Here is a 27,756-nt window from a genome sequence, read left to right as displayed (position 1 = left end):
TCCAATGCCAAGGACCACAGCACCCTGAAATTCCATCTGCAGTGGAAACCTTGTCCCCCTGCTAGTTTGACTTGGGAGCATTCACAGTAAGGAGAGAGTGCAGTTTCTTGAAGGAAAGATGGTTTCAGAGGAGTCAGCTCGGGAGACATGAACCTTGGAGAAGCGGTTGATAAGTCCTGAGCTAACAGACACAGGAGACCACTGGCTTTGCCTCTGGGTTTGTTCATTTTCAGCAAACATTCGATAAAGGCACCCTTGCCTGTTAGCCCAGGACACTGAGGAGGTTGTGCGCAGGCAGCTTTTAGGCCTCGGAAAGAAATCCTCCCAGAAATATCGGTGTTTCATTTGGCTAATTTGTGAAAACTTCTGCACAAAAATCAAAAATTAATCCCTAAGAGGAATTCTGTTTTAGAATGCTGGAAAGATGGATTTCTTAGGGTTTTTTTTTCAATTAATTTTTCATTACACAAGTAAAGCATTAATCCAATTTTGTAAAAATTAAATCATTACACATAAGGCTAGAGCAGCTTTCTCACTCCCCTCCCGGGTCCTCATGCACTCCCATCACCAGTTAGTACTGGCAGAATCACAGCAAATGATCCCAGAGAGAAGCGCTGAGGTTCTTACATTTGTTTCTGATGCTCCTTCCCCCAAAAGGCTGCTCTGGTTTTCAGGTGAAGTCTACTGTGATTTGGTCTTGTGACTACTCTCTTTTGTTCTCTTCCTCGGCTCAAATCATCTGCACAAGGCTCAGTAAGTGTCTTCCAAAGACCATTTTAATCCTTTGTGTCTGAGTTCAGGTGCCCTCGAAGGTTCTATGTCCTATGGCATCAGGGCAAACCTGGCTTTCAACACTGGTCCCAGCCTGTCTCTCTTGCCCCTTCCTGTCTCCCTACCTGGTCCTCCTCTCTCTGGCCCCGCTCTAATCTTCTGGAGCAGCTTGAACCTACCCCGCGGGGTCAGCCTCTGGACCTTTTCTCATGCAGTTCTCCTTTCCCTTCTTCTTGCTTCATCACCCTCTTATTTCAAGACTCAATATCCTTGATGAAGCTTTCTGTCTGTGCTGGCGCTCTGGGTCTTTCATCTTAGGACTCATCTCTAGTTAGCCCTGGAACTTTAGGAGTAAAATTTCTCCTGGAGTTGTATTTGTTCCTCTTTTATCCCACAGGAGCTCATTTGGGCTAGGGTCTATGCCTCAGTTGGCACCATCATCAGAGCTATCATTGAAACCTGCTACTGGCCAGTCTTTGTCCCTGGTGCTTCACACTGGGACATCCCTCTGTTTCTTTCCTGTTTACCGCTGAGGATCTTGGACCAAGAGACCTTGTGTCTCTTGTCAAAAGTCCCATAGTGAGTACAGATCAGAGGCGGGATTCAAACCCAGGGCTAACTCCCAAGTGTTTGAATGATAAGCACAAACATGCGCCTTCTCTAATTTTGCTTAGCCGGTGGCCTCCTCCGAGAAACCCTGTATCCATATGACGTGTGCGGCCCGCTCTGCCTGCCCGTTCCCTGGGCACTGGGAGAGCTATGATCAGGAATCTGGAGGGGGCTGGGAGAGGCTACCTTTCAGGCAGGCATGGGCCTCCAGGGACCCCAGTGGAGCCCGCAGCCATTTAGGTTAAATGAGCATCCAAAGGCCAGCGCAGCAGAGAGATCATGGGAAGACATTATCCATGGTTGTTTACAAGTGAGAGTGAAGAAGTCCTTAGTGACTTTCTTGAGGAGGGAAGACACATCCCTTGAGGGAAAATTAGGCAAATTGCGTGCCTGTTAAGGCCGCGCAGGCCCAAATCCTCATCAGGGAGATTAACTCGTCACTGACTCGGCTGTCACTCATGCTCTCTTCATGGCCTCCTGGGTTTCAGCATCATCGCAGCTGCAGGAAGATGCAGATGGATCAGTCCTCTCGCTCCATCACTGGCATCAGGGGTGACAGGGCTGCATCTGGGCGCCTCGCTGGCTGCCGCTTGGGCTGTTTCCACAAAGGATAGTAATAACCGTCCCCTCTTCTGCACCTGCCAAAGACCCCTCACCTTTCAGGGCCCAGAAGCTCTCCTCTCCTGAGCTGCTCTCTGTCATATCTGCCTCTCCTGGTCAGAATGCAGCGCTGTGACAGAGCATGAATCCTCCCAGGTTCCAAGAGGATTCACGGATGGCACTTGAAATATGGTTTGGGGGTCCAGTAAGAGTGGAAAATGCTCTTGCAAGGATCTTGCCAAAGGACCTTCTGACGTGCAATGTGTTGGATAACTCTCCTACAGGGAGTTGAAATCACGTCCTCAAAATCTTTGATCCTGGAACTCTTTTTAAGAACATCTCTTTCCAGAGAGTGGTGGTCCCTTCCTCACACTGTAAGACCCACTGGAGTGGAAGAAAAATGAGAACCCTAGAGTGGAGGAGACCTGGGTGAGGGTGTCTTCCTCCTCAGGCTGCTGCAGGTCCCTGGTGCTCTGGGCCTCGGTTTCCCCACGTTGAAGCATGTTCCCCATGTTAGAACATCTAGGAGTTGTTGGGAAGATAAGGTGAGCTATGGTTCTTGGTGCTTACTGAGTGTGCTCAACCCTGGACTTGTTCACTTCCACCCAAGATCAATGTTGTACCACTGACACACTGCAGACCCTCTGAAGGGGCCTCTGAGAGCTGACCTGCATGAGAGCTGCTTTTATATGCATTTCTCCTCCCCCACAAGGCTGTGAATTACATGAGAGCAGAGGCTGTATCTTGGTTCTTTTTTTTAATACTTTTGTATTTGGAGTGTAGTCATTTAGCAATGTTGTCGTAGTTTCAGGTAGACAGCATGTATATTGGTTTTAGTCTGCTTCCGCCTAAGGTGCTTGACTCACAGAAAGAGCTGATGCATGGTCATCACATTCATTCTGAATGTTGTGACTCTTTCAGTTATGTGGACTCACAAGTCTATGGATCTCTTGGAGAGTCTTCAGGGTTGGGTGGGGCCTATATAGGAAATAATTGACCCGAGGAGGAATACGTGGGTCCTCTTTTACTCTTAAATTCACTGAAAGTATGTTGTGCATACATTTTTAATACTTTTTTTCTATAAAAATAAGAGCTACTCATTGTAGAAAGTTTATAAAGTATGGAAAAACATAAAGAAGAAAATTAAAATTACCCATAATCCCAGCCACTGCTAATGTTTATCTCTTCAGTTTTTTCCATTGACTTTGTGTGTATGTATGCATGAATATATCATATAAATTCAATATTATATATAAATAAAAATTGATAATTTTGTTCAAAATGCTTTATAAGCTGCTTTGTTCACTTAACAATATATTGTCAGCATGTGTGTTTGTGCTTAGTTGCTCAGTCATGTCTGACTCTTTGTGACCCTATAGACTGTAGCCCTCCAAGCTCCTCTGTCCATGGGGATTCTCCAGGCAAGAATACTGGAGTGGGTTGCCATGCCCTCCTCCAGGGCATCTTCTCAACCCAGGGATCAAACCCAGGTCTCCTGCATTGCAAGTGGATTCTTTACCAGCTGAGCCACCAGTGAAGGCCAAGAATAACTGGAGTGGATAGCCTATCCTTTCTCCAGGGGAATTTCCCAACCTAGGAATTGAATCTGGCACCCCACTCCAGTACTCTTGCCTGGAAAATCCCATGGGTGGAGGAGCATGGTAGGCTGAAGTCCATGGGGTCGCTAAGAGTCGGACACGACTGAGCGACTTGACTTTCGTTTTTCACTTTCATGCATTGGAGAAAGAAATGGCAACCCACTCCAGTGTTCTTGCCTGGAGAATCCCAGGGATGGGGGAGCCTGGTGGGCTGCCGTCTATGGGGTCACAGAGAGTCGGACACGACTGAAGCAACTTAGCAGCAGCAGCAGGAATTGAATCAGGGTCTCCTGAATTGCAGATGGATTCTTTACCAGCTGAGCTATCTGGGAAGCCCCATTAAGCATAGTAGAAGTTATTAAATAGTCTTCTATATTATTTTAAATGGTTGCCACATATCCTGTTATGTGCACATAACATGATTTATTTGATGAACCTCATTTTGGTTGTTTCCATTCTTTTCTATTATAAACAGTGAAATAATAAAGATCCACATAGCAGTCCCTATCAAAATACCAATGGAATTTTCCATATAAATAGAATAAAATAGTTCTGAAATTGGCATAGAATGAGAAGACCCTGAATAGCCAAAACAATCTTGAGAAAGAAAAAGAAAGTTGAAGGCATCATGCTCCCTGATTTCAAACTATATTGTAAAGCTACAGTAATCAAAACCATATGGTACTATCACAAAACCAGACACAAAAATCACTGGCACAGAATAGAGAGACCAGAAATAAACCTGTACGTATATGGTCAATTAATCTATGATGTAACCATCTGAATACCCATTTGAATGCAGAGTTCCAAAGATTAGCAAGGAGAGATAAGAAAGCCTTCTTCAGTGATCAATGCAAAGAAATAGAGGAAAACAATAGAATGGGAAACACTAGAGATCTCTTCAAGAAAATTAGAGATAAAAATTAGAGGGGAACATTTCAGACAAAGATGGGCACAATAGAGGACAAAAAGACTATAGACCAAACAGAAGCAGAAGCTATTAAGAAGAGGTGGCAAGAATACACAGAAGAACTGTACAAAAAAGATCTTCATGACCTAGATAATCATGATGGTGTGATCACTCACCTAGAGCCAGACATCCTGGAATGTGAAGTCAAGTGGGCCTTAGGAAGCATCACTACAAACAAAGCTAGTGGAGGTGATGGAATTCCAGGTGAGCTGTTTCAAATCCTGAAAGGTGATACGTGAAAGTGCTGTATGTGCTGTATGTCAGCAAATTTGGAAAACTCAGCAGTGGCCACAGGACTGGAAAAGGTCAGTTTTCATTCCAATCCCAAAGAAAGGCAATGCCAAAGAATGCTCAAACTATCGCACAATTGCACTCATCTCACATGCTAGCAAAGTAATGCTCAAAATTCTTCAAGCCAGGCTTCAACAGTGCATGAACCATGAACTTCTAGATGTTCAAGCTGGTTTTAGAAAAGGCAGAGGAACCAGAGATCAAATTGCCAACATCTGTTGGATCATTGAAAAAGCAAGACAGTTCCAGAAAAACTTCTACTTCTGCTTTATTGACTGTGCCAAAGCCTTTGACTGTGTAGATCACAACAAACTGTGGAAAATTCTTAAAGAGATAGGAATACCAGACCACCTGACCTGCCTCCTGAGACATCTGTATGCAGGTAAAGAAGCAATAGTTAGAACTGGACATGGAAAAACAGACTGGTTCCAAATCAGGAAAGGAGTACTTCAAGGCTGTATACTGTCACCCTGATTACTTAACTTATACGCAGAATACATACACCATGGGAAATGCTGGACTGGATGAAGCACAAGCTGGAATCAAGATTGCCTGTCAAACTATCAATAATGTCAGATATGCATATGACACCACCCTTATGATAGAAAGCAAAGAGTAACTAAAGAGCCTCTTGATGAAAGTGAAAGAGGAGAGTGAAAAAGTTGGCTTAAATCTCAACATTCAAAAAACTAAGATCATGGCATTTGGTCCCATCACTTCATGGCAAATAGATGGGGAAACAATGGAAACAATGACAGACTTTATTTCTGGGGCTCCAGAATCAAGGCAGATGGTGACTGCAGTCATGAAATAACACTTGCTCCTTGGAAGAAAAGCTATGACCAATCTAGACAGCATATTAAAAAGCAGAGACATTACTTTGCCAACAAAGGTCTGTCTAGTCAAAACTATGGTTTTTCCAGTAGTCATGTATGGATGTGAGAGTTGGACTATAAAGAAAGCTGAGCACTGAAGAATTGACGCTTCTGAATTGTGGTGTTGGAGAAGAGTCTTGAGTCCCTTGGAGTGCAAGGAGATCAAACCAGTCTATCCTAAAGGAAATCAGTCTTAAATATTCATTGGAAGGACTAATGTTGAAGCTGAAACTCCAATACTTTGGCGACCTCATGCGAAGAACTGACTCCTTGGAAAAGACCCTGATGCTGGGAAAGATTGAAGGCAGGAGGAGAAAGGGATGACAGAGGATGAGATGGTTGGATGGCATCACCCACTCTATGGACGAGTTTGAGCAAGCTCTGGGAGTTGGTGATGGACAGGGAAGCCTGGCGTGCTGCAGTCCATGGGGTCACAAAAAGTCAGACATGACTGAACGACTGAACTGACTGAATCTGTGATGAAGGTAGTGAAAATATACAATGGGGAAAAGACAGTTTCTTCAATAAATGTTGTTGGGGAAACTGGATGTGAAAAAGGATCAAACTACCCCATATTAAAAAATAAACTCAAAATGAGTTAAAGAATTAAATCTATGACTTGAAAACATAAAGTTCTTACAAGAAACATAGGTGGAATGCTCTTTGACTTTGGTATTAGCAGTATGTTTTTGGATCTATCTCTTCAGGTAAGGGTGATAAAAGCAAAAATAAACAAATGGGACTACATCAAACTAAAAGAACTTTTGGATAACGAGAAAAAAAACATTAACAAATGAAAAGGCAACTTAAGAAATGGGAGAGGATATTTGCAAATGATATATCTGATAAGAGATTAACATCCAAATATAGAGAGAAGTCATATAACTCAGTATAAAAAAAAACTGATGGAAAAATAGGCAGAAGACCTGAAGAGACCTTTTTCTCAAGAAAGCCAAGAGATGGCCAATGGACACATGGAAAAATGCTCAGCATTACTAATCATCAGGGCGACGCAAACCAAAACTACAATGAGACATTACCTCACACTTGTCAGAATGGCTATGATTTTTAAAAGACAATAAATAACAAGTGTTGGTGAAGATGTGGAGAAAAGAGAACCCTCGTGCACTCTGATGGGAATATAAATGAGCGTAGCAACTTATGGAACAAAAGATGGAGGAGGTTTCTCTAAAAATAAGAACTAGCGGACTTTCTGATGGTCCAGAGGTTAAGACTAGAGCTCCCACTGCAGGGGTGCCTAGATTTGATCCCCGGTCTGGGAAGTTCTACATGCTGTGCAGTGTGGCCAAAAGAGCTTATAAGAAAATGAAAAAATAAATAAAAATCTTCCTTGGGCTTCCCTGGTAGTCCAGTGGTTAAGAATCTGCCTACCAATGCAAGGTACCCAGGTTCAATCCCTGGTCTAGGAAGCGGCTGTGAGCCTCAGAGGTACTAAGGCCATTCACCACAACTGCTAAGCTTGCCTTGTAGAGCCACGCTCCACAACAGTGGAAACCACAGCAACGGGAAGATGACACATGGCAAAGAAGAGTAGCCCCTGCTTGCGACAACTTGAGAGAAAAAGCCCGTGTGCAGCAGTGAAGACGCAGCCTTAGCACAGCCAAAAATAGAGAAATAAATAAAATTGAATAAATAAATAAATAAAACTTCCCTTTCTAAAAAATTAAAATAAAATAAAAAATTCCACTCTGGGTATTTACCAAAGAAAACAGAAATACTAGTTTGAAAAATATATGCACTCCTGTGTTCATTGTAACATTATTCACAATAATCAAGATATGGAAGCAACCTAAATGTCCACTGATAGATGAATGCATAAAAAAGATGTGGTATGTATGTGTACACACACACACATGCACACACATGGGCAGGCACACTCACAGACAATGGAATATTACCTAGACAAAAAAAAAAAGAATGAAATCTTGCCATTTGTGATAACATGGATTGACCCAGAGGGCGTCAGGCTAAACGAAATAAATCAGAGAGAAAGTCAAATGCTATATGATTTTACTTATGTGTGGAATCTAAAAAGTAAATCAAAACAAAACAAGCAAACAAAACAGAAACAGATGCAGATACAGAGAATAGACTGGTGGCTGCCAGAGGGAATCAAGGCGAAGCATTGTTCCACATAGGTGAAGAAGCATTAAGAGATACAAACTTTGATTTACAAAATAAATAAATCAAAGGGATGTAATACACAGCGTAGGGAATATAGTCAATAATATTGCCATAACTATGATGACAGGTGGTTATTAGACTTACTTGAATCACAAACTAATATAATATTGTGTATCAACTATACTTCAATTTTTAAAAAAATATCTTAAAAGGATTTTTAAAAGTATGGCTGTTTCGTCTCAGTCACCTGTCCCAACATCTCTTCCTTGTCTGCTTTCCTTTTACACGATGGTGTTCCCTGGGCTCTCTTTTGTTTCTATTCTGACCTCTCTTTGGTTGAGAATTAGCACTCAACTGGCTAAGTGCCAACCCTGCCCCCATGCCAATTTCATACATAATCTGTGAATATGAGGGCTCCCCAAGTGGCTCAGTGGTAAAGAATCTGCCTGCAATGCAGGAGATGCAGGCTCGAACCCTGGGTTGGGAAGATCCCCTGGAGGAGGACATGGCAACCCATTCCAGCATTCTTGCCTGAAGAATTCCATGGACAGAGGAGCCTGGCGGGCTACAGCCCATGGGGTCACAAAGAGTCAGACACTACTGAAGCGACTGAGCATGCACAAGCTGTGACTATGAAACATCTGTAAATTTCACATTCTTACTTGGGGGCCAATAATATCCTAGTTTAGAAATTCACGTAAACTCTTATCCAAACTCTTATCCAAAAGACTTATTTTTTTTTAAGTCCACTGACTTAAAAAAATTTGTTAACCTCCCCCCTTGCAAAATCCAAGCTTATAATAAAACTTTTGCCTTCAAAACACACAATTTCTGTTTAAAGTCACCCTCTCATTCCCTACCCCCTACCCACATCCCCCAAACCCCAACAGACATCTCTATATGTAGATAATTTCATAGGGTTTAAATTTAGCAGGAAAATAGTGAGTGAGTCCAGTTCCTCCTGCCCAAAGAGTGTTTCCAGAAGGTTTGAGGGTTTATCAGCCTCATCTTCTAAACTGTAGATTATCTTCCAAAGCAGTTAATTGCAATCAATTTTTTTTTTTTTTTTTTTTTTTGGCAATCGGTTTTTCAGTTTTGAAATCTGGTTTGATTTTTCCTTACTTCCTAAACGAAACAAGAAACAAAAAGCGAGCACGCACACACACATATTCCAGGAGAGCTGGCGCTTCTCACTGTGAGCCATTTATCGTGATCCAAAAGATTTACTCAGAGGCATAATTAATTGGAACTTATTTCAGTGGAAGTTATTTCCCTTCATCTCATTACAGAAACAAAAGAAGATTATGGGCCAGGGATCCATGAGGTTTCAAGAGAGTCTACTGATGAATGAAGTTGGAAGGAGTTGACACACGGTCAGAGATGGTTAACATCCAGAAATTCTTACAAAGTAACAGCAATTCTTTTCCATTAATCCCGCCTTGCCTCTTTGATCTTGAATGGTACCATGGCTGCAAGTTAAGTGCAGAGTTACCCTGGCATTAAAGGGCCCCAAAGACCTTGCCTTGGAGAAGCGTTCTTCGAGAACCTGGAAGATTAAAAATAACAACGATAATAAAAACAAACAAATACACAAAAGAGAAGAAAAAATGTGAACAAGCAGAGAATCCAGTAGAGAGATTTTAAAGCTATTATACTGTAAATCTGCCACCTGCGCTCTTTAGGAAAAGCACATCTCTGTGAATAGGGAAATGGATGATGTTGGGTCTGGAAACTTTGAGTCACCGTTGCCTTTTTCTGTAAGATGAAATAATTAAAAGAACGAGAGACTGGGGAACGGATACAGTTGGGTAGACACTTGAAGGATTTTTTTTTAAGCAAATGACCTACTCATTTTTCTTTTGTTCTCTTTTCATTTTTCTAATGTTTCTCTGAGGCTCTCAGAACTCCAGCAAGAAAGCACGTGGACATTTAAGAGCCCTAACATTTGCAGCGACTATTAGAGATGCCCAAACCGAGAAGGGGCTCAGGGGACCTGTCCTCTCAGTTTGTAGCCTCTTCTGACCCAGTGGACTGAGCCCCAACTCTTTTAATGTTCTTTCAACTCTGGAAGTGGCCTGAGGCCATTAAACATTCCTTTAATTCTGGAAATGGAGGGGAGAGGGGTGAATGTGGCTGGAGAGGGAGGCTGTTATCACCCAGCACGGCTGGTGGTCAGGCTTCATGCTCAAAATTGTCCAATTAAAGAAATAAAAATGTAAGCTCTGTCGGGAAAAAATGCAAATACGGTGGCTTGGGGTTAAGATTTTGAGTGGTTTGGTGGTTAAAATTATGCTCTTGTTTATGGGGGAAATGAATTTTTTTTATATCTATATACAGTTGGGTAAATTAGGCAACCATCTATTATGTAATTGAGTAACAACATAATCCATCATAATGGTGAGGCAGGCCAAAGCCAGTGTAAATTGAGGAGACTGTTTCATTCTTCCTACTTTAGCTTTTAAAAAAGCAACAGTTTGGTGGGGGGAGGGTTAAGTCTCTCTTTTCCTTCCGGAGGGTGATATCTAACAGTGCTTTCTCACCAATTTGAATTCTTAGGGGATGGGGTGAGGTTGCAGGGACTCAGGCATGACCAGGGAGGATGTGTGTGTAAGAGGGTGTGTGTGTGTGTGTGCGTGTGTGTGTGTGTGTGTGTAGACCCTGGCAAGTGCCTGCACCCAGGCACATCCTAAAGCCTATTTATAGTGGACAGTATGGTGCGCCCTCAGCTTCCTCTTTAGAAGTGGGGTGCTTATTCATCCAGCTGCTGGCAGTGCTGGGCTGCTGGAGGCTCACAGTCAGAAGCTGCCCTCACCAAAGGGAGCTGCTTGTCTGACTGTATGCCCAATCTCTGTGGCATCCTGAGTTTAATGACTGGTCCATGTTGGGGTCCAGTAACTCAGTGGTAAAGAATCCACCCACAATGCAGGAGACCGGGGTTTGATCCCTGGACTGAGAAGATCCCCTGGAGGAGAACATGGCAACCCACTCCAGTATTCTTGCCTGGAAAATCCCATGGACAGAGGAGCCTGGTGGGCTACGGCCCATGGGGTTGCAAGAGTCGGACATGACTTAGCGACTAAACCACCAACTGCACCATGTCAGGGCCCACACCCTCAACCCTGTGTGCGGATTCAGGACAACAGAGGAGGTTATCCAGGCTCCAGAGCTCCCCGTGGGATCACAGGGGCCTCTGCTGTGACTGGGTATGGTGGCCCAACTTCTCCCTTGACTCAACCCTGCCTCCCTCCATCCTTCCCTCCCTCCACTTACAGATGTGGATGAAGGGGCACACCCCAATACACCTTCCATGCGTGTAAACCTCCAGGTCTCAGGTTGCTCTCCAGGGAAGCTGCCCACTGACTAATTGCCTTCTCTTCTTCATTTCAGGTGGGTGGTGGATGAGAACTGGCAGATCTGCTGTGTGTAATCACAAAGGCAGCTTCATCCATGGCTTGACTGGGTGTTTCTGAAAACAGGGCTCCTGGGAACCCCTGAGATCACTGACAGTGGTGGGGCAGCCTCCGGGGGTTCATGATGTTGGGGCATCTCCTCTTGTGTGACCTGTTATCCTGCTCCAAATGCCACCTTTTGCCTCATTTCTTTGCACCAGATTTTCCATTGTAAATCACTTAAAGATGCACTGTGGTTCTGCAGAGGGACCTTGTCTGAGGCCCAGCTCTGCCACTTACCAACTGTGAGTTCCTGTCTGGGCCCCAAAAGGTGGGGCTTCAAGGATGAGCCCACCTTACAGAGCAGCTGTGAAGTCAAGGAGATGCTGTGTACCACACGGGGAAGGGACAATGCCTCCACGCACAAATCAGTTAGCATCTTAGCTGGATCTTAACAACCAGCTCCAGCCAGACCCTGCCAGAGAAGGGCTCAGAAGAGAACTAAGCGGGGGCTCTGGGTAGAACCTCTGATTTGGGAACGAGGCAAAATTGAGTTCACATCTCACCTTTACCATCCATTTGGGCAAACTACTAATGAAGTACAAGCTGGAATCAAGATCGCCAGGAGAAGTATCAATAAACTCAGAAACAAAGATGACACAATCCTTATGGTAGAAAGTGAGGAGGAACTAAAGTGCATTAGATGAAAGTGAAAGAGGAGAGTGAAAAAGTTGGCTTAAAATTCAACATTCAAAAAACTAAGATCATGGCATCCAGTCCCATCACTTCACGGCAAATAGATGGGGAAACAATGGAAACAGTGACAGACTTTATTTTCTTGGGCTCCAAAATCACTGCAGACTGTGACTGCAGACATGAAATTAAAAGACGGTTGCTCCTTGGAAGAAAAGCTATGACCAACCTAGACAGCATATTAAAAAGCAGAGACGTTCTTTGCCAACAAAGGTCCGTCTAGTCGAAGCTATGGTTTTTCCAGTGGTCATGTATGGATGTGAGAGTTGGACTATAAAGAAAGCTGAGAGCCAAAGAACTGATGCTTTTGAACTGTGGTGTTGAGATTCTTGAGAGTCCCTTGGACTGCAAAGAGATCAAACCAGTCAATCCTAAAGGAAATCAGTCCTGAATATTCATTTGAAGGACTGACGCTGAAGCTGAAACTTCAAATACTTAGGCCCCCTGATTCGAAGAACTGACTCATTAGAAAAGACTCTGATGCTGGGAAAGATTGAAGGCAGGAGAAGAGGACGACGGAGGATGAGATGATTGGATGGCATCACCGACTCGATGGACATGAATTTGGGTAAACTCTGGGAGTTGGTGATGGACAGGGAAGCCTGGCCTGCTGCAATCCATGGGGTTGTAAAGAGTCAGACAGGACTGAGCGACTGAACTGAACTGATCTTAGCCTTTTTTTTTTTTTTTTTTAAACAATGAAACGTAGTTGGCCAGATTTGGCCTGCAGACCAGTTCCGTGTGGGGTTTTTTTTTTTTTTTTAATATGTATTTATTTATGTGGGGCTTCGCAGGTGGCCCTGGTGGTAAAGAATGCACCTGCCAATGCAGGAGACATAAGAGACCCGGGTTTGATCCCTCGGTTGGGAAGATTCCTTGGAGGAGGAAATGGCAACCCACTCCAGTATTCTTGCCTGGAGAGTCTCATGGACAGAGAAGCCTGGCAGGCTACAGCCCATGGGGTTGCAAAGAGTCAGACACAATTGAAGCGACCGAGCACACATTTATTTATTTAATCGGCTTAGCTATGGCATGCAGGATCTTTAGTTGCAACACATGGGATCCAGCTTCCCAACCAGGGATTGAACCTGGGCCCCCTTTACTGGGAGAGTGGAGTCCTCGCCACTGCACCACCAAGGAAGTCCCACTTAGCCTCTTCTGATTCAGTTTTTTTATCCCTATGTAACTGTATCATAGGATTGTTTGTCAAAAGGAAATGGAGGAATTTAGACAGTGTCTAGAGCTTAGTTTACGACCTGATAAGTGTTAGGTTTTGTGAGTGGCAGAATAGAGTGGATCCCAGCTCTGTTCTTTACCAGCCAGTGACTTAGGTGAAACAGTCTCTGAGCCGAAGCTTGTTTATCTGTAAAATGCAGTGATGCCACCTATTTCAAGGGTGAATCTGGGGGCTAACAAGAATGTATGCAAAAGGTGTGGTACTAACAGGGACTCAGCTGTTATTATTCATATTGTTATCCTGAGGAAGTTTACTTTTTGAGTGAGGGTCACAGATAAACAGCAGCAGAACAATGGGCTGATGGAGAAGTTAAGTGGACCATTATGTTATGAGAACCCCAGACAGAATGGTTCCGGCTTTCTCACTCACGGTGGTAAGTTCCCCAGGGGCTTTGCTTGCCAAGTTATTCGTTTTCTAGCAGGGGAATAATACATGGAACTTGGCCACCGTAGGCTGGAGTCTCACTGTTTTCTGGGAATCACCTCATGTCAGGACTTGCAACCTGAGTGGCTGGTCCAGATCAAGGAGCTCTGCCAGGCCACAGACAAAGGCCCCTTTGGTCTCCGAGCTGGCGTTAGCCACTGCCTTGGCCAGATGTCCACTGAGGGGCTTTCAGGCGTCACCTGACTATTCCTACTTAGATCTTCAGATAGACTTGGGCTGTTTCTGAGCATTGTGTCCTATCCACAACTTTGTGAGGATATAAGGAAAACTATATTTTACTACAAAAATGCACGGGCAGGTCGACTTAATATTAAAGAAATCTGCTAAGGTAATTTAGGATCGTCTAAATTATCCTAAGAGAGGAGGCAGGCGATGTAGAACCATAGGAAGAGCTCTGGGTTGGGAGTCCACCAGCCAGCCTCCACCCTCTCTGGTGAGTTGGCCCAGGGATTGCTGGTTGTGGAGAAAAGAAACTCCTTCAGTTTAGTTCAAACAAAAAACAGTGACCTTCTCGTAAGCTCCTGGAAGCCCACTGTTGGAAGTCTGGCCTGACCTCGCAGCCAGTGGGAAATCACCACCCTTCCCGAGCACCCAGAAAGCCTGTTTCCACTGCATCCGAGACACTGGTTCAACTCTCCTCCGCAGATGACTTTCCCTGCCAGGCCTCCTTTCTACTCTTCCTTACATCTCTGTCCATGGCTTTGGCTAACCTGGGCCGTGATTCCGGACTTGTCACTCTTGAATTTTCACAGCTCACTGACACAGTTGGGACCGACGATCACTTAGTTTTAATACTGAGGAGAGAAAAATTGATTGGCTTAATTTGGATCAGATGGTGGTTCCTGGTCAGATCAGCTGTGATCAGAGCTGGTGGTCCTGTGAGGTTGTGGGCAGCTCCTCCTGGAGCCGTGGACTGAGCAAAGTCAGGGAATGGAGCAAAGCAATCGTGGACATTTGAGACACTTGCTTCAACTTTCTGGGTCATATTGTCTTCAACTGCAGAATAATAATTATTATTATAATATTAGCCATTGCTATTGTTGTTTAGTCGCTGAGTGGTATCCTGACTCTTTTGCGACCCCATGGACTATAGCCTGCCAGGCTTCTCTGTTCATGGGACTTCCTAGGCCAGAATACTGGAGTGGGTTGCCATTTCCTTCTCCGGGGTATCTTCCCAGCCCAGGGGTCGAACCCATGTCTCCTGCATTGGCAGATGTATTCTTTACCACTGAGCCACCAGGGCAGCCCTGTATTAGCCACTGAGTGTCAGATTAAATCATTTAACCTATGGAACCCAACTGATCACCTCTCTTCTCTTCCGACTCCTATACCCTTTCAGTCATCTGGGGCCACATAACAATAATCCAAACCCTCATCTCATAGGATAAAGGAAGCCCATTTTTCAAGAAAGTTCCCTCCTCTAGGGTATTTCCAGGACCCCTGAGGAATGTGTGAGTGTTCCACAAGTCAACCCAGGCGGTGCCTTGGCATCCCTGCCAGCCTCCTTGCTCTTTCATTATTGCTCCCCTTGGCCCCACTGGCAACTCTAGCATCCTGTTTCCCAGGCTATTGATACTTAACCCTTGATTATCTACATCCCTAATATGGATGTGAGCTCGTTCCTTCAGTCCTCAAAGCTCAGCTAAGAGAGGAGGGAAATGGTATAACTGCCCTTTCCAGTTTTATTCAGTTACAATTGACAAATAAAAATTGTATATCTTCAACATTCAGAAAACTAAGATCATGGCATCCGGTCCCATCACTTCATGGCAAATAGATGGGGAAACAGTGGCTGACTTTATTTTGGGGGCTCCAAAATCACTGCAGATGGTGATTGCAGCCATGAAATTAAGAGATGCTGACTCCTTGGAAAGAAAGTTATGACCAACCTAGACAGCATATTAAAAAGCAGAGACATTACTTTGTCAACTAAGATCCATCTAGTTAAGGCTCTGGTTTTTCCAGTAGTCATGTATGGATGTGAGAGTTGGACTATAAAGAAGGCTGAGTGCCAAAGAATTGATGCTTTTGAACTATGGTGCTGGAGAAGACTCTTGAGAATCCCTTAGACTGCAAGAAGATACAACCAGTCCACCCTAAGTGAGATCACTCCTGGGTATTCATTGGAAGGACTGATGTTGAAGCTGAAACTCCAATACTTTGGCCACCTGATGCGAAGAGCTGACTCATTTGAAAAGACCCTGATGCTGGGCAAGATTGAAGGTAGGAGGAGGAGGGGACGACAGAGGATGAGATAGTTGGATGATATCACTGACTCAGTGGACATGAGTTTGGGTAAACTCTGGGAGTTGGTGATGGACAGGGAGGCCTGGCGTGCTGCGGTTCATGGGGTCGAAAAGAGTCAGACACGACTGAGTGACTGAACTGGACTGAACTGAAGTTGTACAGTGTGATTTAAAAAAAAAAAGGAAATGACATGACTTTACTGAATGTCTGGGGACAACAGAGTTTAACAAGACTGAGCTCAGCCTTGCCACTGGGCCTTCAAAAGACTGCTGCTGCTGCTGCTACTAAGTTGCTTCAGTCGTGTCCGACTCTGTGCGACCCCAAAGATGGCAGCCCACCAGGCTCCCCTGTCCCTGGGATTCTCCAGGCAAGAACACTGGAGTGGGTTGCCATTTCCTTCTCCAGTGCATGAAAGTGAAAAGTGAAAGTGAAGTCGCTCAGTCATGTCTGACTCTTAGCGACCCCATGGACTGCAGCCTACCAGGCTCCTCCCAAAAGATACTCACAGAACATTTCTGCTGAGGAGTTCAGGCCACTCTCAGAGAGAAGAAAAGGTGTCATCCCTTCCAATACAAAGGCCACCTTCTCCTCTTCCCCAGGATTCAGCTCAGTTGAAGGAAGCCTGACAGTGGGAACCCTGATCCCTTTGGGGGAAATGCCCACCCCCCCCTGTCAGGTTCCCATTTGACCCACTCACCATCACTGAAGACCTTTCTGGGTTCACCACGTCTGCTTCCTTAGCTTAAATAGTCTCACCAGGGCAGCTCAACAGCCTCAGCCTACAGTACTGGGGGCCAAGCCTGCACCTCCCTCCTCGTGGGGGTAGGTCTTGGCACTGGATTACTCGTGAGCTCATTTTTGGTCAAAACAACAAACTCATCTCCCAAGAGTATACAATGATATTTTTCAGGCATTGGACACTGAAGTTCCAAGTTTTATATAAAAGAATTTTTTAATTTTAGGATTCATCTGGAGAATCTCCGATTGACATTTGTAAATGGTATACATTCGGATGGGAACTGGCTTTACCAGTAGGACCAAAATGACTCAGTGATGTGGCCTCTCCTTAAACAAAGGGAATGTCTGTTCCAAAGACAAATTTATTTATTTTTTCCTCTCATAAACTGCAGAGACTGTCTGAAATTCCCCAAATGGCTGCTTTCCAGCCTCAAATATTTAAAGTCCCAGTCTCTTCCAGGTGCCTTGTTCTAATAAATTATCTCCTTTGATCCTCCCAACAACTTTAGGAGGAGAAGTAAGGTTTCCTTTGTTTTACAAATAAGAAACTGAGGCTCAGAACTCGGTGATAATTAGCCTACGGGAGGGTGGGATTCGAATCCAGCTTGGACCTTTGTCTTACAGCACTCTCATCCCATAACCCTTTCTGGTTCCAATGGCCCAGAATTCTGAAGTTCTAATGATACTCTGAGCCTGGCCTGTGGGAAGGCAGCTGTGACTCCCAAGACTTGACCCCAAAGGGCAGTGGGAGCTGCTTAGTTTGCAGGATTCAGTGCAAAATGGAAACACGAGTCCTTATTCAGAAGTTATTAAGCATATAAAACCGAGACAGTGGAGTGTGAGACCAGGCATAGATCCTTGTGAGTTCTAGGCTCTGTGTGGGTGGTAGGCCCATGAACTGGCAGCCTGGACAAGTCACCTTGCTCCTGGGAGAAGCCTGGGCCGTGGGGGTGACATGGTGCTGGAGGAAACCGGGCTGTTTTCCAGCAAGTCTGCTCTCCCTGCTCTTTTGTAACGAGGCATGATCGTCAAAGGAAGTAAGAGACCCAAGGATTATGTGTACCAGATAATTTTTGTAGTTTAACTGCTTTTATTCCTCCCCTATTGCTGTTGTTTTGAATAATCTGTGTGGCTTTTGAAGAAGTTGCTTGAACCGATTTGAGCCTTATTAAGATATGAAAAAATCGCGGGCCAAGGGGGCCTGGTGATGAAAGTGGAGCTTTCATTTGGCGCTGCAGGCGACAGGAGCGGAGGAGCCTGGTGCTGTGCACTTAACAGAGGCAGGGGGGCGGTGTGGGACAGAGCCGACGTGTGGGGCGGGGCGGGGCGGGGGAGGTGTACACCCCGAGAGCTGTGAGGGACAGTGCTCCAGCTCCAGAGAGCAAAATGACAATCAGAATATAAAAGCCCAGGTGAAAAGTGAGAAGGAAATAGAGCAAAACAAACCCTCAACTCGACTACAGCTGAAACCAGTGGAAGTTGGGAGAGGAAATGGCTAATAGGTATTGGAAGTGGATAACAGCCTCTGAGGGCTTCCCTGGTAGCTCAAGCTGGTAAAGAATCTGCCTGCAATGCAGGAGACCCCAGTTCATTTCCTGGGTGGGGAAGATCCCCTGGAGAAGGGCTAGGCTACCCACTCCAGTATTCTTGGGCTTCCCTGGTGGCTCAGATGGTAAACAATCCGCCCACAATGTGGGAGACCTGGTTTTAATCCCTGGGTTGGGAAGATCTCCTGGAGGAGGGTCATGGCAACCCAGCCCAGTATTCTTGCCTGGAGAATCCCCGTGGACAGAGGAGCCTGGCAGGTTACAATCCATGGGGTTGCAAAGAGTCAGACATGACTGAGCAACTAAGCATAGCACAGCAGCCTCTGATGGTAGATGAAACCCCACAATTGTTTTCCCCAAGAACAGAGGCATTTGGGCACTTGGCTGGGTCTCCCCAGGAGGAAGGGTTTTATTTCAAGCTTCAAAAGCCTAATTCTTTGTGATTCTGTGATTTTGTGACTTTACCATGGTCATTGAGCATCCTGTGGGTAGTCTGGGGGCCAGCCTTGGGGATTCAATGGCTTACAGTCAGGTGTGGTCCCTGCCCTCCTAGAATTCTCAGTCTGGAAGTGGAGCCAGAAGAATGATCAGGCAGGTGGACAGGCAGGGAGAGTGTTGGGGGGAGCACAGTGGAGTAAGGCCTCACCTTAAAAAGGGCTCTCCCCGAGAAAGCCACATTCATACAGAAATCTGAAGGATGAGTAGGATTTATCCAAGTATTGGGAATGGTGAGGGTGACAAGGGGATCCAGGTTAAAGGAAACCACATGCAAAGGCCAGGAAGTAAGAAGGAAGGTGTTGCATTTGAGAGATGAACACTGATTCTAGGAGAGACCTTTCCCTCAACATATGTTAGTTGAGTGGCTACTACCTGTTCAGGGCTGGAGAGCCACACCATACACTCGACTGTGCCGTTCTCCATCACTAGATTTTCCCATTGTGGACTCTTTCCTGTTTTTCTGTTTTCCTGCCTCTTTCCATCTCATACGTGGATTGGCTCTCTCCCTTTGATTTATTCCATGTATTAATATTAGCAGAATGCAGATTCAACTGTTGTTTCAAAGATCAAAATAATATTGACTTAAGAGAGAAAGATGGAAGTTAACCTCACTTTCATGAGATTACCCAAGAATAAGCAGTTGGTTGTTGAGATGGTTCCACAGATGTGAAGACCCAGAATCCTATCTCATTCTTTCACCATCCCTGAGGCATTATTCTTAAGTGCATGCTCCAAAGTGACTCTCCACCCTGTCAACTTTCCATGAGGTAAGATAGAAAGAGACAGAGGAACACATTCTCCTTTCTTTAAAGGTTCATGGCATGGAAATTGTACCCATCCTTTCTGCTCACATCCCATTGGCCAGAGCTTGGTCCAGTGACTGCACCTAGATACAGGGAAGCCTGAGAAATGTGGTCCAACTGGTGCCCATGCCCAGTGAAAGCTCAGAAGTAAATGGAGATTCAGACAACCAGCAACCCCATTATACTCTATTTCTGGTTTGCGATCTTGGAGATCTGTCTTGACAGACAATATCACAGCCATGGCTCTCCTATTTGGTTCAGCCCTGGGCTCTCCATCCCTCAAGTAGACACTAGAAAGTCAGGGAACATCAATGCTGAAAAGCAAAATATCATCTTGCACTTAGCTAAAACTTACAAAAGACAAGTCAAGGGGAAAAACATTTATGGGATGTTTTAAGTCAATAAAAATCCCTCTTCTAAGGACAAGGCAAGGTCTACTCACTTTATTTAAAAGAGCTTTGTTGGTTAGATTTAATGCTGGGTTAGTCCTCTTTTGGGCCTTAAAAGCTCTCCATTGAGAAGAGATGATGAAGCCACAGACTTGCCCATAAGCCCTTAATCAAGGCTCAGACTGAATTCCTCAGATTGTTCCATTGAAGGGCAAGGAAGGGAAAAGTGAGGGGTTTACGAGGAGAACTGGCAGGTGGTGAATGCGTCTCCCAGAAGAAGGCGTTGGAAGCATGAGAGGTGGGCCATCCCTGAGTGAAGGGCTTCAACCTGACGGATGATCCAGATAATCCAATAAAACACTTCCTGTTTTTGTAACTAATCCAACTGTCATACTCCATTTCCAGGAGCTCAAATCATCGAAAAGTGCCTGTGAACCTTAAAGTTCACTTTCTGGTTTGTGCAGGATTAAAATTTCATCTCAGTCCTATCTCCAAGCTGTCTACTTGTATTTTAGATAATAAAAGACTCTTTACCAGCTGAGCCCCCAGGGAGGCCCCAATAAAAGACTAAGTAAGAGGAAATTAAGACAGGAGCAAGATCACTTCAAACACTCCAGATCTCAGTGCTTGTAATTTTGGGTTTAGCTTCTGTTTGGTATTATACATATCTCACAATTCCCCACCCTCCTAGTCATACTGGATAACATGAAAGTGATTTGTGAACACGTCTACCACCTCTTACACCAGGTTGAGAGGTTTTGAGGAACAAGTGTCCACCCTAGTGTGTGCAGCCTTCCCAGTATCTGGGTTAGTGTCTGATGCATGGCAAGTATTGAATTGGTGTTTGTTGAATTGCTGACTTTATTCAGATAAACCAGGGTTGACTGTGGCTCTTTTTGGTTAATCCACTTTGCCACTGGTGGCAGCATAAGTTATCAGATGCCATATTTCTATCATATTTGCCTGTGAACCACCTTCCTCTTCCTTCCACTTTCCCTCTAAGAGTCCATTGCAGTCTTTAAAAAAGGGAAGGCATGCTTATCAGAGGCTGAAAGAATCTATGCACCGTAAAAATTAATGATACGGGGAAATTGTTAGGTAATTTCTTATCAACTAAACATATACTTGGGCTTCCCTGGTGGCTCAGTGGTAAAGAATCCGCCTGCCAATGCAGGGGACATGGGTTTGATCCCTGGATCAGGAAGATCCCCTGGAGAAGAAAATGGCAACCCACTCTAGTATTCTTGCCTGGGAAATCCTATGGACAGATTTCCTATGGACAGAGGAGCCTGGTGGGCTATGGTTCATGGGGTCCCAAAGAGTCAGACACAACTGAGTGACTAAACAACAGCAAGCATATATTTACCTTAAGACCCAGCAGTCACACTCTTGGAAATTTATCCCAGAGAAATAAACACTTATGTTCAGACAAAAACCTGTACATGATTGTTCACAGCATCTTTATTTGTAATAGTCTAAAAGTAGGAACAATCCAAATGTTCTCCAGTGGTTACATGACACCGGCATACAACCACACAGTGTCATACTCCTCAGCCGTAAAAAGGAGCAAACTTTGGAGATTTACAGTCTATTAGTTAGCTAGAGTTGCTGTAACAAATATCATGCCACTGAGTGGTTCAAACGAGAAATTTCTTGTCTTACACCTCTGGAGGCGAGAAGTCCACGGTGTCAGAAGGGCCATGCTCGCTCAGTAGGTGCTGGGGGAGCAATGTTCCCGGCCTCTCTCCTAGTTTTGTGCAGTTTCCTGGCTTGCGACAGTATAACTCCAACCTGACATGGTGATGGCCTGGTGTGCGTGTCTCTGTCTACATATTTCCTTTTTATAAGGACACCCAACATCGGGTTAGGGATCCATCCTACCCTAGTATGACTTCATCTTAACTAATTAAATCTGCAGTCACCCTGTTTCCAAATAAAGTCCTATTTGGAGTTAGTAGGAGTAGTAGGAGCTAGAACTCCAACACTGAGTGAGTTTGAGTGGGACACAGTTTAACTCATAACATGCAACAACATAGATAAGGGCATTATGCTAAGTGAAAAAAGTGAAAGTGTTAATTGCTCTGCTGCTGCTGCTGCTAAGTCGCTTCAGTCGTGTCTGACTCTGTGCGACCCCATAGACGGCAGCCCAGCAGGCTCCCCCGTCCCTGGGATTCTCCAGGCAAGAACACTGGAGTGGGTTGCCATTTCCTTCTCCAATGCATGAAAGTGAAAAGTCAAAGTGAAGCTGCTCAGTCCTGTCAGACTCCTAGCGACCCCATGGACAGCAGCCTACCAGGCTCCTCTGTCCATGGGATTTTCCGGGCAAGAGTACTGGAGTGGGGTGCCATTGCCTTCTCTGGTTAATTGCTCAGTCATGTCCAACTCTTTGTCCAACTCCATGGACTGTAGCCTGTCAGGTTCCTCTGTCCACGAAATTCTCCAGGCAAGCCTACTGGAGTGGGTTGCCATTCCCTTCTCCATGGGCTCTTCCTGACTCAGGGATCAAACCCAGGTCTCCTGCATTGCAGGCTGATTCTTTACCATTGGAGCCACCAGAAAAGCCCCAAGTGAAAAAAGCCAATCTCAAAAGACTTCATACTATATGATTCCATACATGTAACATGCACCAAATGGCAAAACTATAGAGATGGAGGACAGATGGGTGGTTGCCAGGAGACAGGGACGGGGTGGGTGGGGGTGAGTCTATAAAGGATGGTGATAAAATAATCTGGATCCTATTTGGTGGTGGTTACATGACCCTATGGGCTTCCCTGGTGGCTCAGTCAGTAAAGTATCCACCTGCAGTGCAGGAGACCTGGGTTCAATCCCTGGGTTGGGGAGATCTCCTGGAGGAGGGCATGACAACTCACTCCAGTATTCTTGCCTGGAGAATCCCCATAGACAGGGAGCCTGGCTGACTACAGTCCACAGGTTGCAAAGAGTCAGACATGACTGAGCGACTAAGCACAGCACAGCATATGACTCTATATGAGGAATCAAGTTGCACCGGACTACACCTCCTTCTCCCAAGACACAGGGATGCATATAAAAACTGGTAAAAATTGAACAAGGTTGGTAGGCTAGTTAACAGTATTGTATCAGAGTCAATTTTCTGGTTTCGATATTGTATTAGTTACCCAAGATGCCACAACTGGGGGAAGCTAGGTGAAGGCTTCATGGGGCTATTCTATGTACTATACTTACAACTTCCAGGGAGTCTGCAATCATTTCAAAATAAAAAGTTACAAAAATGTAAAAATATTGCTATGTTGGTAGATGGGGGGTGAGAGCATGAGAGAGTGGCATAGATTGCATTAAAAATTTTCTCCTTTATGTAAATGTCCTACATCTTCTTTATCCATTTATCTGTCCATGGACATATAGGTTACTTCCATGTCCTGGCTATTGTAAATAGTGATGCAATCAACATTGAGGGAACATGTGTCTTTTAGAAGTTTTTTCAGGGTAAATGCCTGGTAGTGGGGTTGCTGGGTCATAGAGTAGATTCATTCCTAGGTTTTTAAGGACTCTCCATACTGTTCTTCATAATGGCTGTACCAGTTTACATTTCCACCAACAATGTAGGAGCATTCCTTTTTCTCCACATCCCCTCCAGCATTGGTTATTTGTAGATTTTTTTGATGGTGGCATTCTGACTGGTGTGAGGTGATACCCCACCCAAATTTTAAATAAATAAATTGCAATATCTTGCTGCTCCTACAGAAAAATAAGTTTCTCCTCATACGCTCCTAAAAAGGCTCTTTGCCTCCTAAATTCTATAACATTTGCAGTCACACCACTCTCCTCTAGAACAAAATGAGGAGCCCTGTTTAGGTAAGATGTGTAGCCAAGCGCAGAGGCCAGACCACAAATAGACTTCAGCGACTTCACTTTCACTTTTCACTTTCATGCATTGGAGAAGGAAATGGCAACCCACTCCAGTGTTCTTGCCTGGAGAATCCCAGGGTCGGGGGAGCCTGGTGGGCTGCTGTCTATGGGGTCGCACAGAGTCGGACACGACTGAAGCGACTTAGCAGCAGCAGCAGCAGACTTCAGCTGAGCATTGAAGATTTGATGTTTTTGAACTCTGGTGTTGAAGAAGACCCTTGGGAGTCCCTTGGACTGCAAGGAGATCAAACCAGTCAATCCTAAAGGAAATCAATCCTGAATATTCATTGGAAGGATTGATACTGAAGCTGAAGCTCCAATATTTTGGCCACCTGATGTGAAGAGCCGACTCAGAAAAGACCCTGATGCTGGGCAAGATTGAAGGCAGGAGAAGGGGATGACAGAGGATGAGATGGTTGGATGGCATCACCGACTCAATGGACTCTGGGAGATGGTGAAGGACAGGGAATCCTGGCATGCTGCAGTCCATGGGGTTGCAAAGAGTCAGCACAACTGTGTGATTGAATAACAGCAACGTCAAGACTTCTATCTGGGCTTCCCTGGTGGCTCAGAGGTAAAGAACCCACCTGCCAATGTAGGAGACTTGGGTTCTATCCGTGGATCAGAAAGAACCCCTGGAGGAGGAAATGGCAACCCACTTCAGTATTCTTGCCTGGAAAATCCCATGGACAGAAGAGCCTGGTGGTCTACAGTCCATGGGGTCCCAAAAGAGTTGCACGTGACTTAGTGACTAAACAACAATAGAACTTCTACCTAGGACTTGATTTTCTAGATTTTCAGAAAGGTCTTATGTTGGGACCTCAGTTTCTTATATCAATGACTAGCACCGCCTGGGAAGCCGTGTGTGTGTGTGTGTGTGTGTGTGTGTGTGTGTGTGATTTGCTCAGTCATGTCTGACTCTTTGCAATGCCAGGAACTGTAGCCCGCCAGGCTCCTCTATCCATGGAATTCTCCAGGCAAGAATACTGAAGTGGGTTGCCATGCCCTCCTCTAGGGGATCTTCCCAACCCAGGGATCAGACCTGTGTCTCCTGTGGCTCCTGACTTGCAGGTGGATTCTTCTCCACCTGGGAAGCCCATCTTCCACATACAAACTACAAATATTACCTCTTAATTCTCAGAAGTGTCACAGACCTCCTGAGATCATACCAAGCACATTCCATGCCTGCTCGGGAAATTGGCCCCCTGATCCTGTTCACCCTGGCTGTACCTCTGAAAACTAAAGAAATCTTTGTCTCTTGATCCAGAAGACCTGGAGCTTTATTTTCAAGAGTCCACATCAACATTTTACAGAAGATCCCTGGGGCAGGCATGTGACTGAGCCAGCTTGTCAGGCCGACGGGGGCTAAATGTGTTGGATCTCTTCCCAAGTCTGGGTCTGAGACGTCACACTGGGGCTTGAAATTGGCGGTGGCAAGAGCATTTACACGGTGGAAGTCGGCAAACACAACAGCTTGGGGCTCTGTGTTTGTTTCTCCAGAAAGTCAGTCTTCCCACCTATGCAGATCCATTGCAAATGATATTTCAGGTAGTATATTACAATATCCACCAATGCCCAAGGTGGATGGGAGGATCTGGCCACCAACATAAAACAGTAATTATGATCGTACTTGAGGAATCTGCTCTAGAGCTTACCAGCTGTGTTCACAGACAGGCAGTTCACTTACCATCTCCAGGTCTTTGTATCTTCCTCTGTAAAAATGAGGGTATTGACAGAATCTACCTCCCACCTTTAAAGCACTTCTTGCGTTACCTTTTCTTATTGTACTTTTGGTTGCTACTTTTTTTTTTTTTAATCTTTTGGGTGTGTCATGTGGCACGTGGGATCTTCGTTGCCCAACCCCAGATGGAACCCACGTCCCCTGCAATGGAAGCACGGAGTCTTAATCACTGGACCACCAGGGAAGTCCCGGTTGCTACTATTTATATCATGACTTCCTGGTCTCTATAAGAAGGTAGCTTTTAAGCAGTGGACCAGCCCACTCTTCTGAGCAATAATCAGTGTAACATTGAGAGGACAGACTCTGGACGCTTCTATCTGAGTTTGAATGCTCACTCTATGTATTAGCTATATAACCTTAGGCAAGTTACTTAATCTCTCTGTGTCCCAATTTCCCCATTTGTAGGGTGGAGGTTATCATAACACCTACATTTTAGAGCCATTCCGAGAATTAAATGTCAATGTGTATAAAACACATAAAGCAATGCCTGACTCATGGGAAGTGCTGTTAGGAGTTTGCTGTAATTGTTCTGAAAGTGACTGTGCTGGGTTGATTAGCATCCCCCAAGAATTCATAACCTTCCCAGAAGCTCAGAATGTGATCTTATTTTGGAATAAGGCTGTAGATATAATTAGGTGAGATGACATCCTGGAGTGGCGTGGCTCCCTCATCCACTGTGAGTGGTGAGATGAGGCGAGGCACAGAGCCAGACACACACATGGAGGGAAGGGATGTGAAGGGAAGGGAGAGAACGCCGTGTGATGACAGACGAAGAGATGGCAGTGATGCAGCTGCAGGCCAAGAATGCCAGCGAGGCTCCAACAGCCAGGAGCCGGGAAGGAAGGCAAGGAAGGATTATCCCCTGAAGCCTTCAAAGAGCAAATGACCTTGTCAACATCACGATTTTTTGGACTCGTGGCCTTCAGAACTAGGATGGTATATTTTGTTGTTTTAAGTCAACCAGTTTAGGATAATTTGTTACAGCAACTGCTGGAAACTAATACAGTGATCCTGTTGGAGAGGTTGAACTGATCCCTTTGCATCAGTAAAGGAGCAAGGAGGAAATGGATGGTCCATTCCAAGGGGAGGGGGGACGAGGAAAGGTTGATGAAGGTGCCACTGATGACAGTTGCCCGTGGGGGCAAGGAAACCGACAGGGATGAGGCAGCGCCCAGGGGTGGCCACAGCTGGAAGCCATGCCTCCCTCCAGGCCTGCAGGGGCTGAGGGAGAAGCTGTCGCTGGGCTCTTGAGAGGGTTGTGTGACAGGACTGCCTGGTCCAGACCAAACCCAGCAGAAAAGAAACCCATCAGCTAACAATCCGCAGCCTGGGGGCAGGGAGGGAGCTCAGGGCATAAATACCAGCACTGTCCTCCAAGCTCCTACCTCCACTGGCCAAACCCAAGTGTAAGCCGAGGACAACAGAGCCCACCCTCTGGGTATAGAACAGAGTAGGGAAGGACGGAGATAGTCTGGAGGGCAAACAGAACCTATAAAGCATAGCTTTTGTCACATGGTTGGAGTCGGGACTTGAACCAGGGTCTTGGGACCCAGATCGCACATTCTTTTTGGGTCTTAAAGACAAGTGCCCCTGGCCCATCTCGATGAGTTACCCAGATTCCTGCATTTCCCCTCCTCTGCCGTTCCCTTGCCCCACCCCCCGGGGGTCCCGGGAAGACAGGGGTCTGCATAGGTGCCTGCTCTGGTCTCTGGCTCCCTCTTCTCATCCTCTCTCTGCCTCTGCTAGGGGAGGGCCGCTCTCAGCATGCAATGTCTGGCTGTGCTCCCCGGCTCTGCACACCAAGTGGGGCAGACATGGGGCCCCTGGGGCTGGGGGCTTTTCTTCTTCCTCCCTTGTTTGGTTCATTCCAAAGCTGTAAGAGAGCTGTGGAGAGAAAGAGCTGAGAAAATCAGGGGCCGAGAGTCTGTTGTGAAAGGAGTCTATGGCGACAATGCAGAGAGTGCTTAGTGAGGCCTCACTGCGGGGCTTACGGCTCCGAGCCCTCCCGGAGGCCTTTGTGCGCCTCTCTATTGACTGCTCCTAAGCCCTCAATGGGCCCCCATTATACTCAGAAGAAACCCAAACCCACCACCCAGGCCCACGGGGCTCGGGCTGCATCTTGTACCATTCACCTCCCTCTCCTCCCCACTCGCCTTCGTTAGCACCTCGCACACCAAGCTGGTTCCACTTCCAGACCTTTCCACCAGCTGGATCTGCTGCTGG

The sequence above is a fragment of the Bos indicus x Bos taurus genome, chromosome 26 (assembly GCF_003369695.1).
Source record: "Bos indicus x Bos taurus breed Angus x Brahman F1 hybrid chromosome 26, Bos_hybrid_MaternalHap_v2.0, whole genome shotgun sequence".
Lineage (NCBI taxonomy): Eukaryota > Metazoa > Chordata > Mammalia > Artiodactyla > Bovidae > Bos > Bos indicus x Bos taurus.
The sequence above is the reverse complement of the archived record's forward strand: the minus strand, read 5'-3'. Positions refer to the sequence as shown.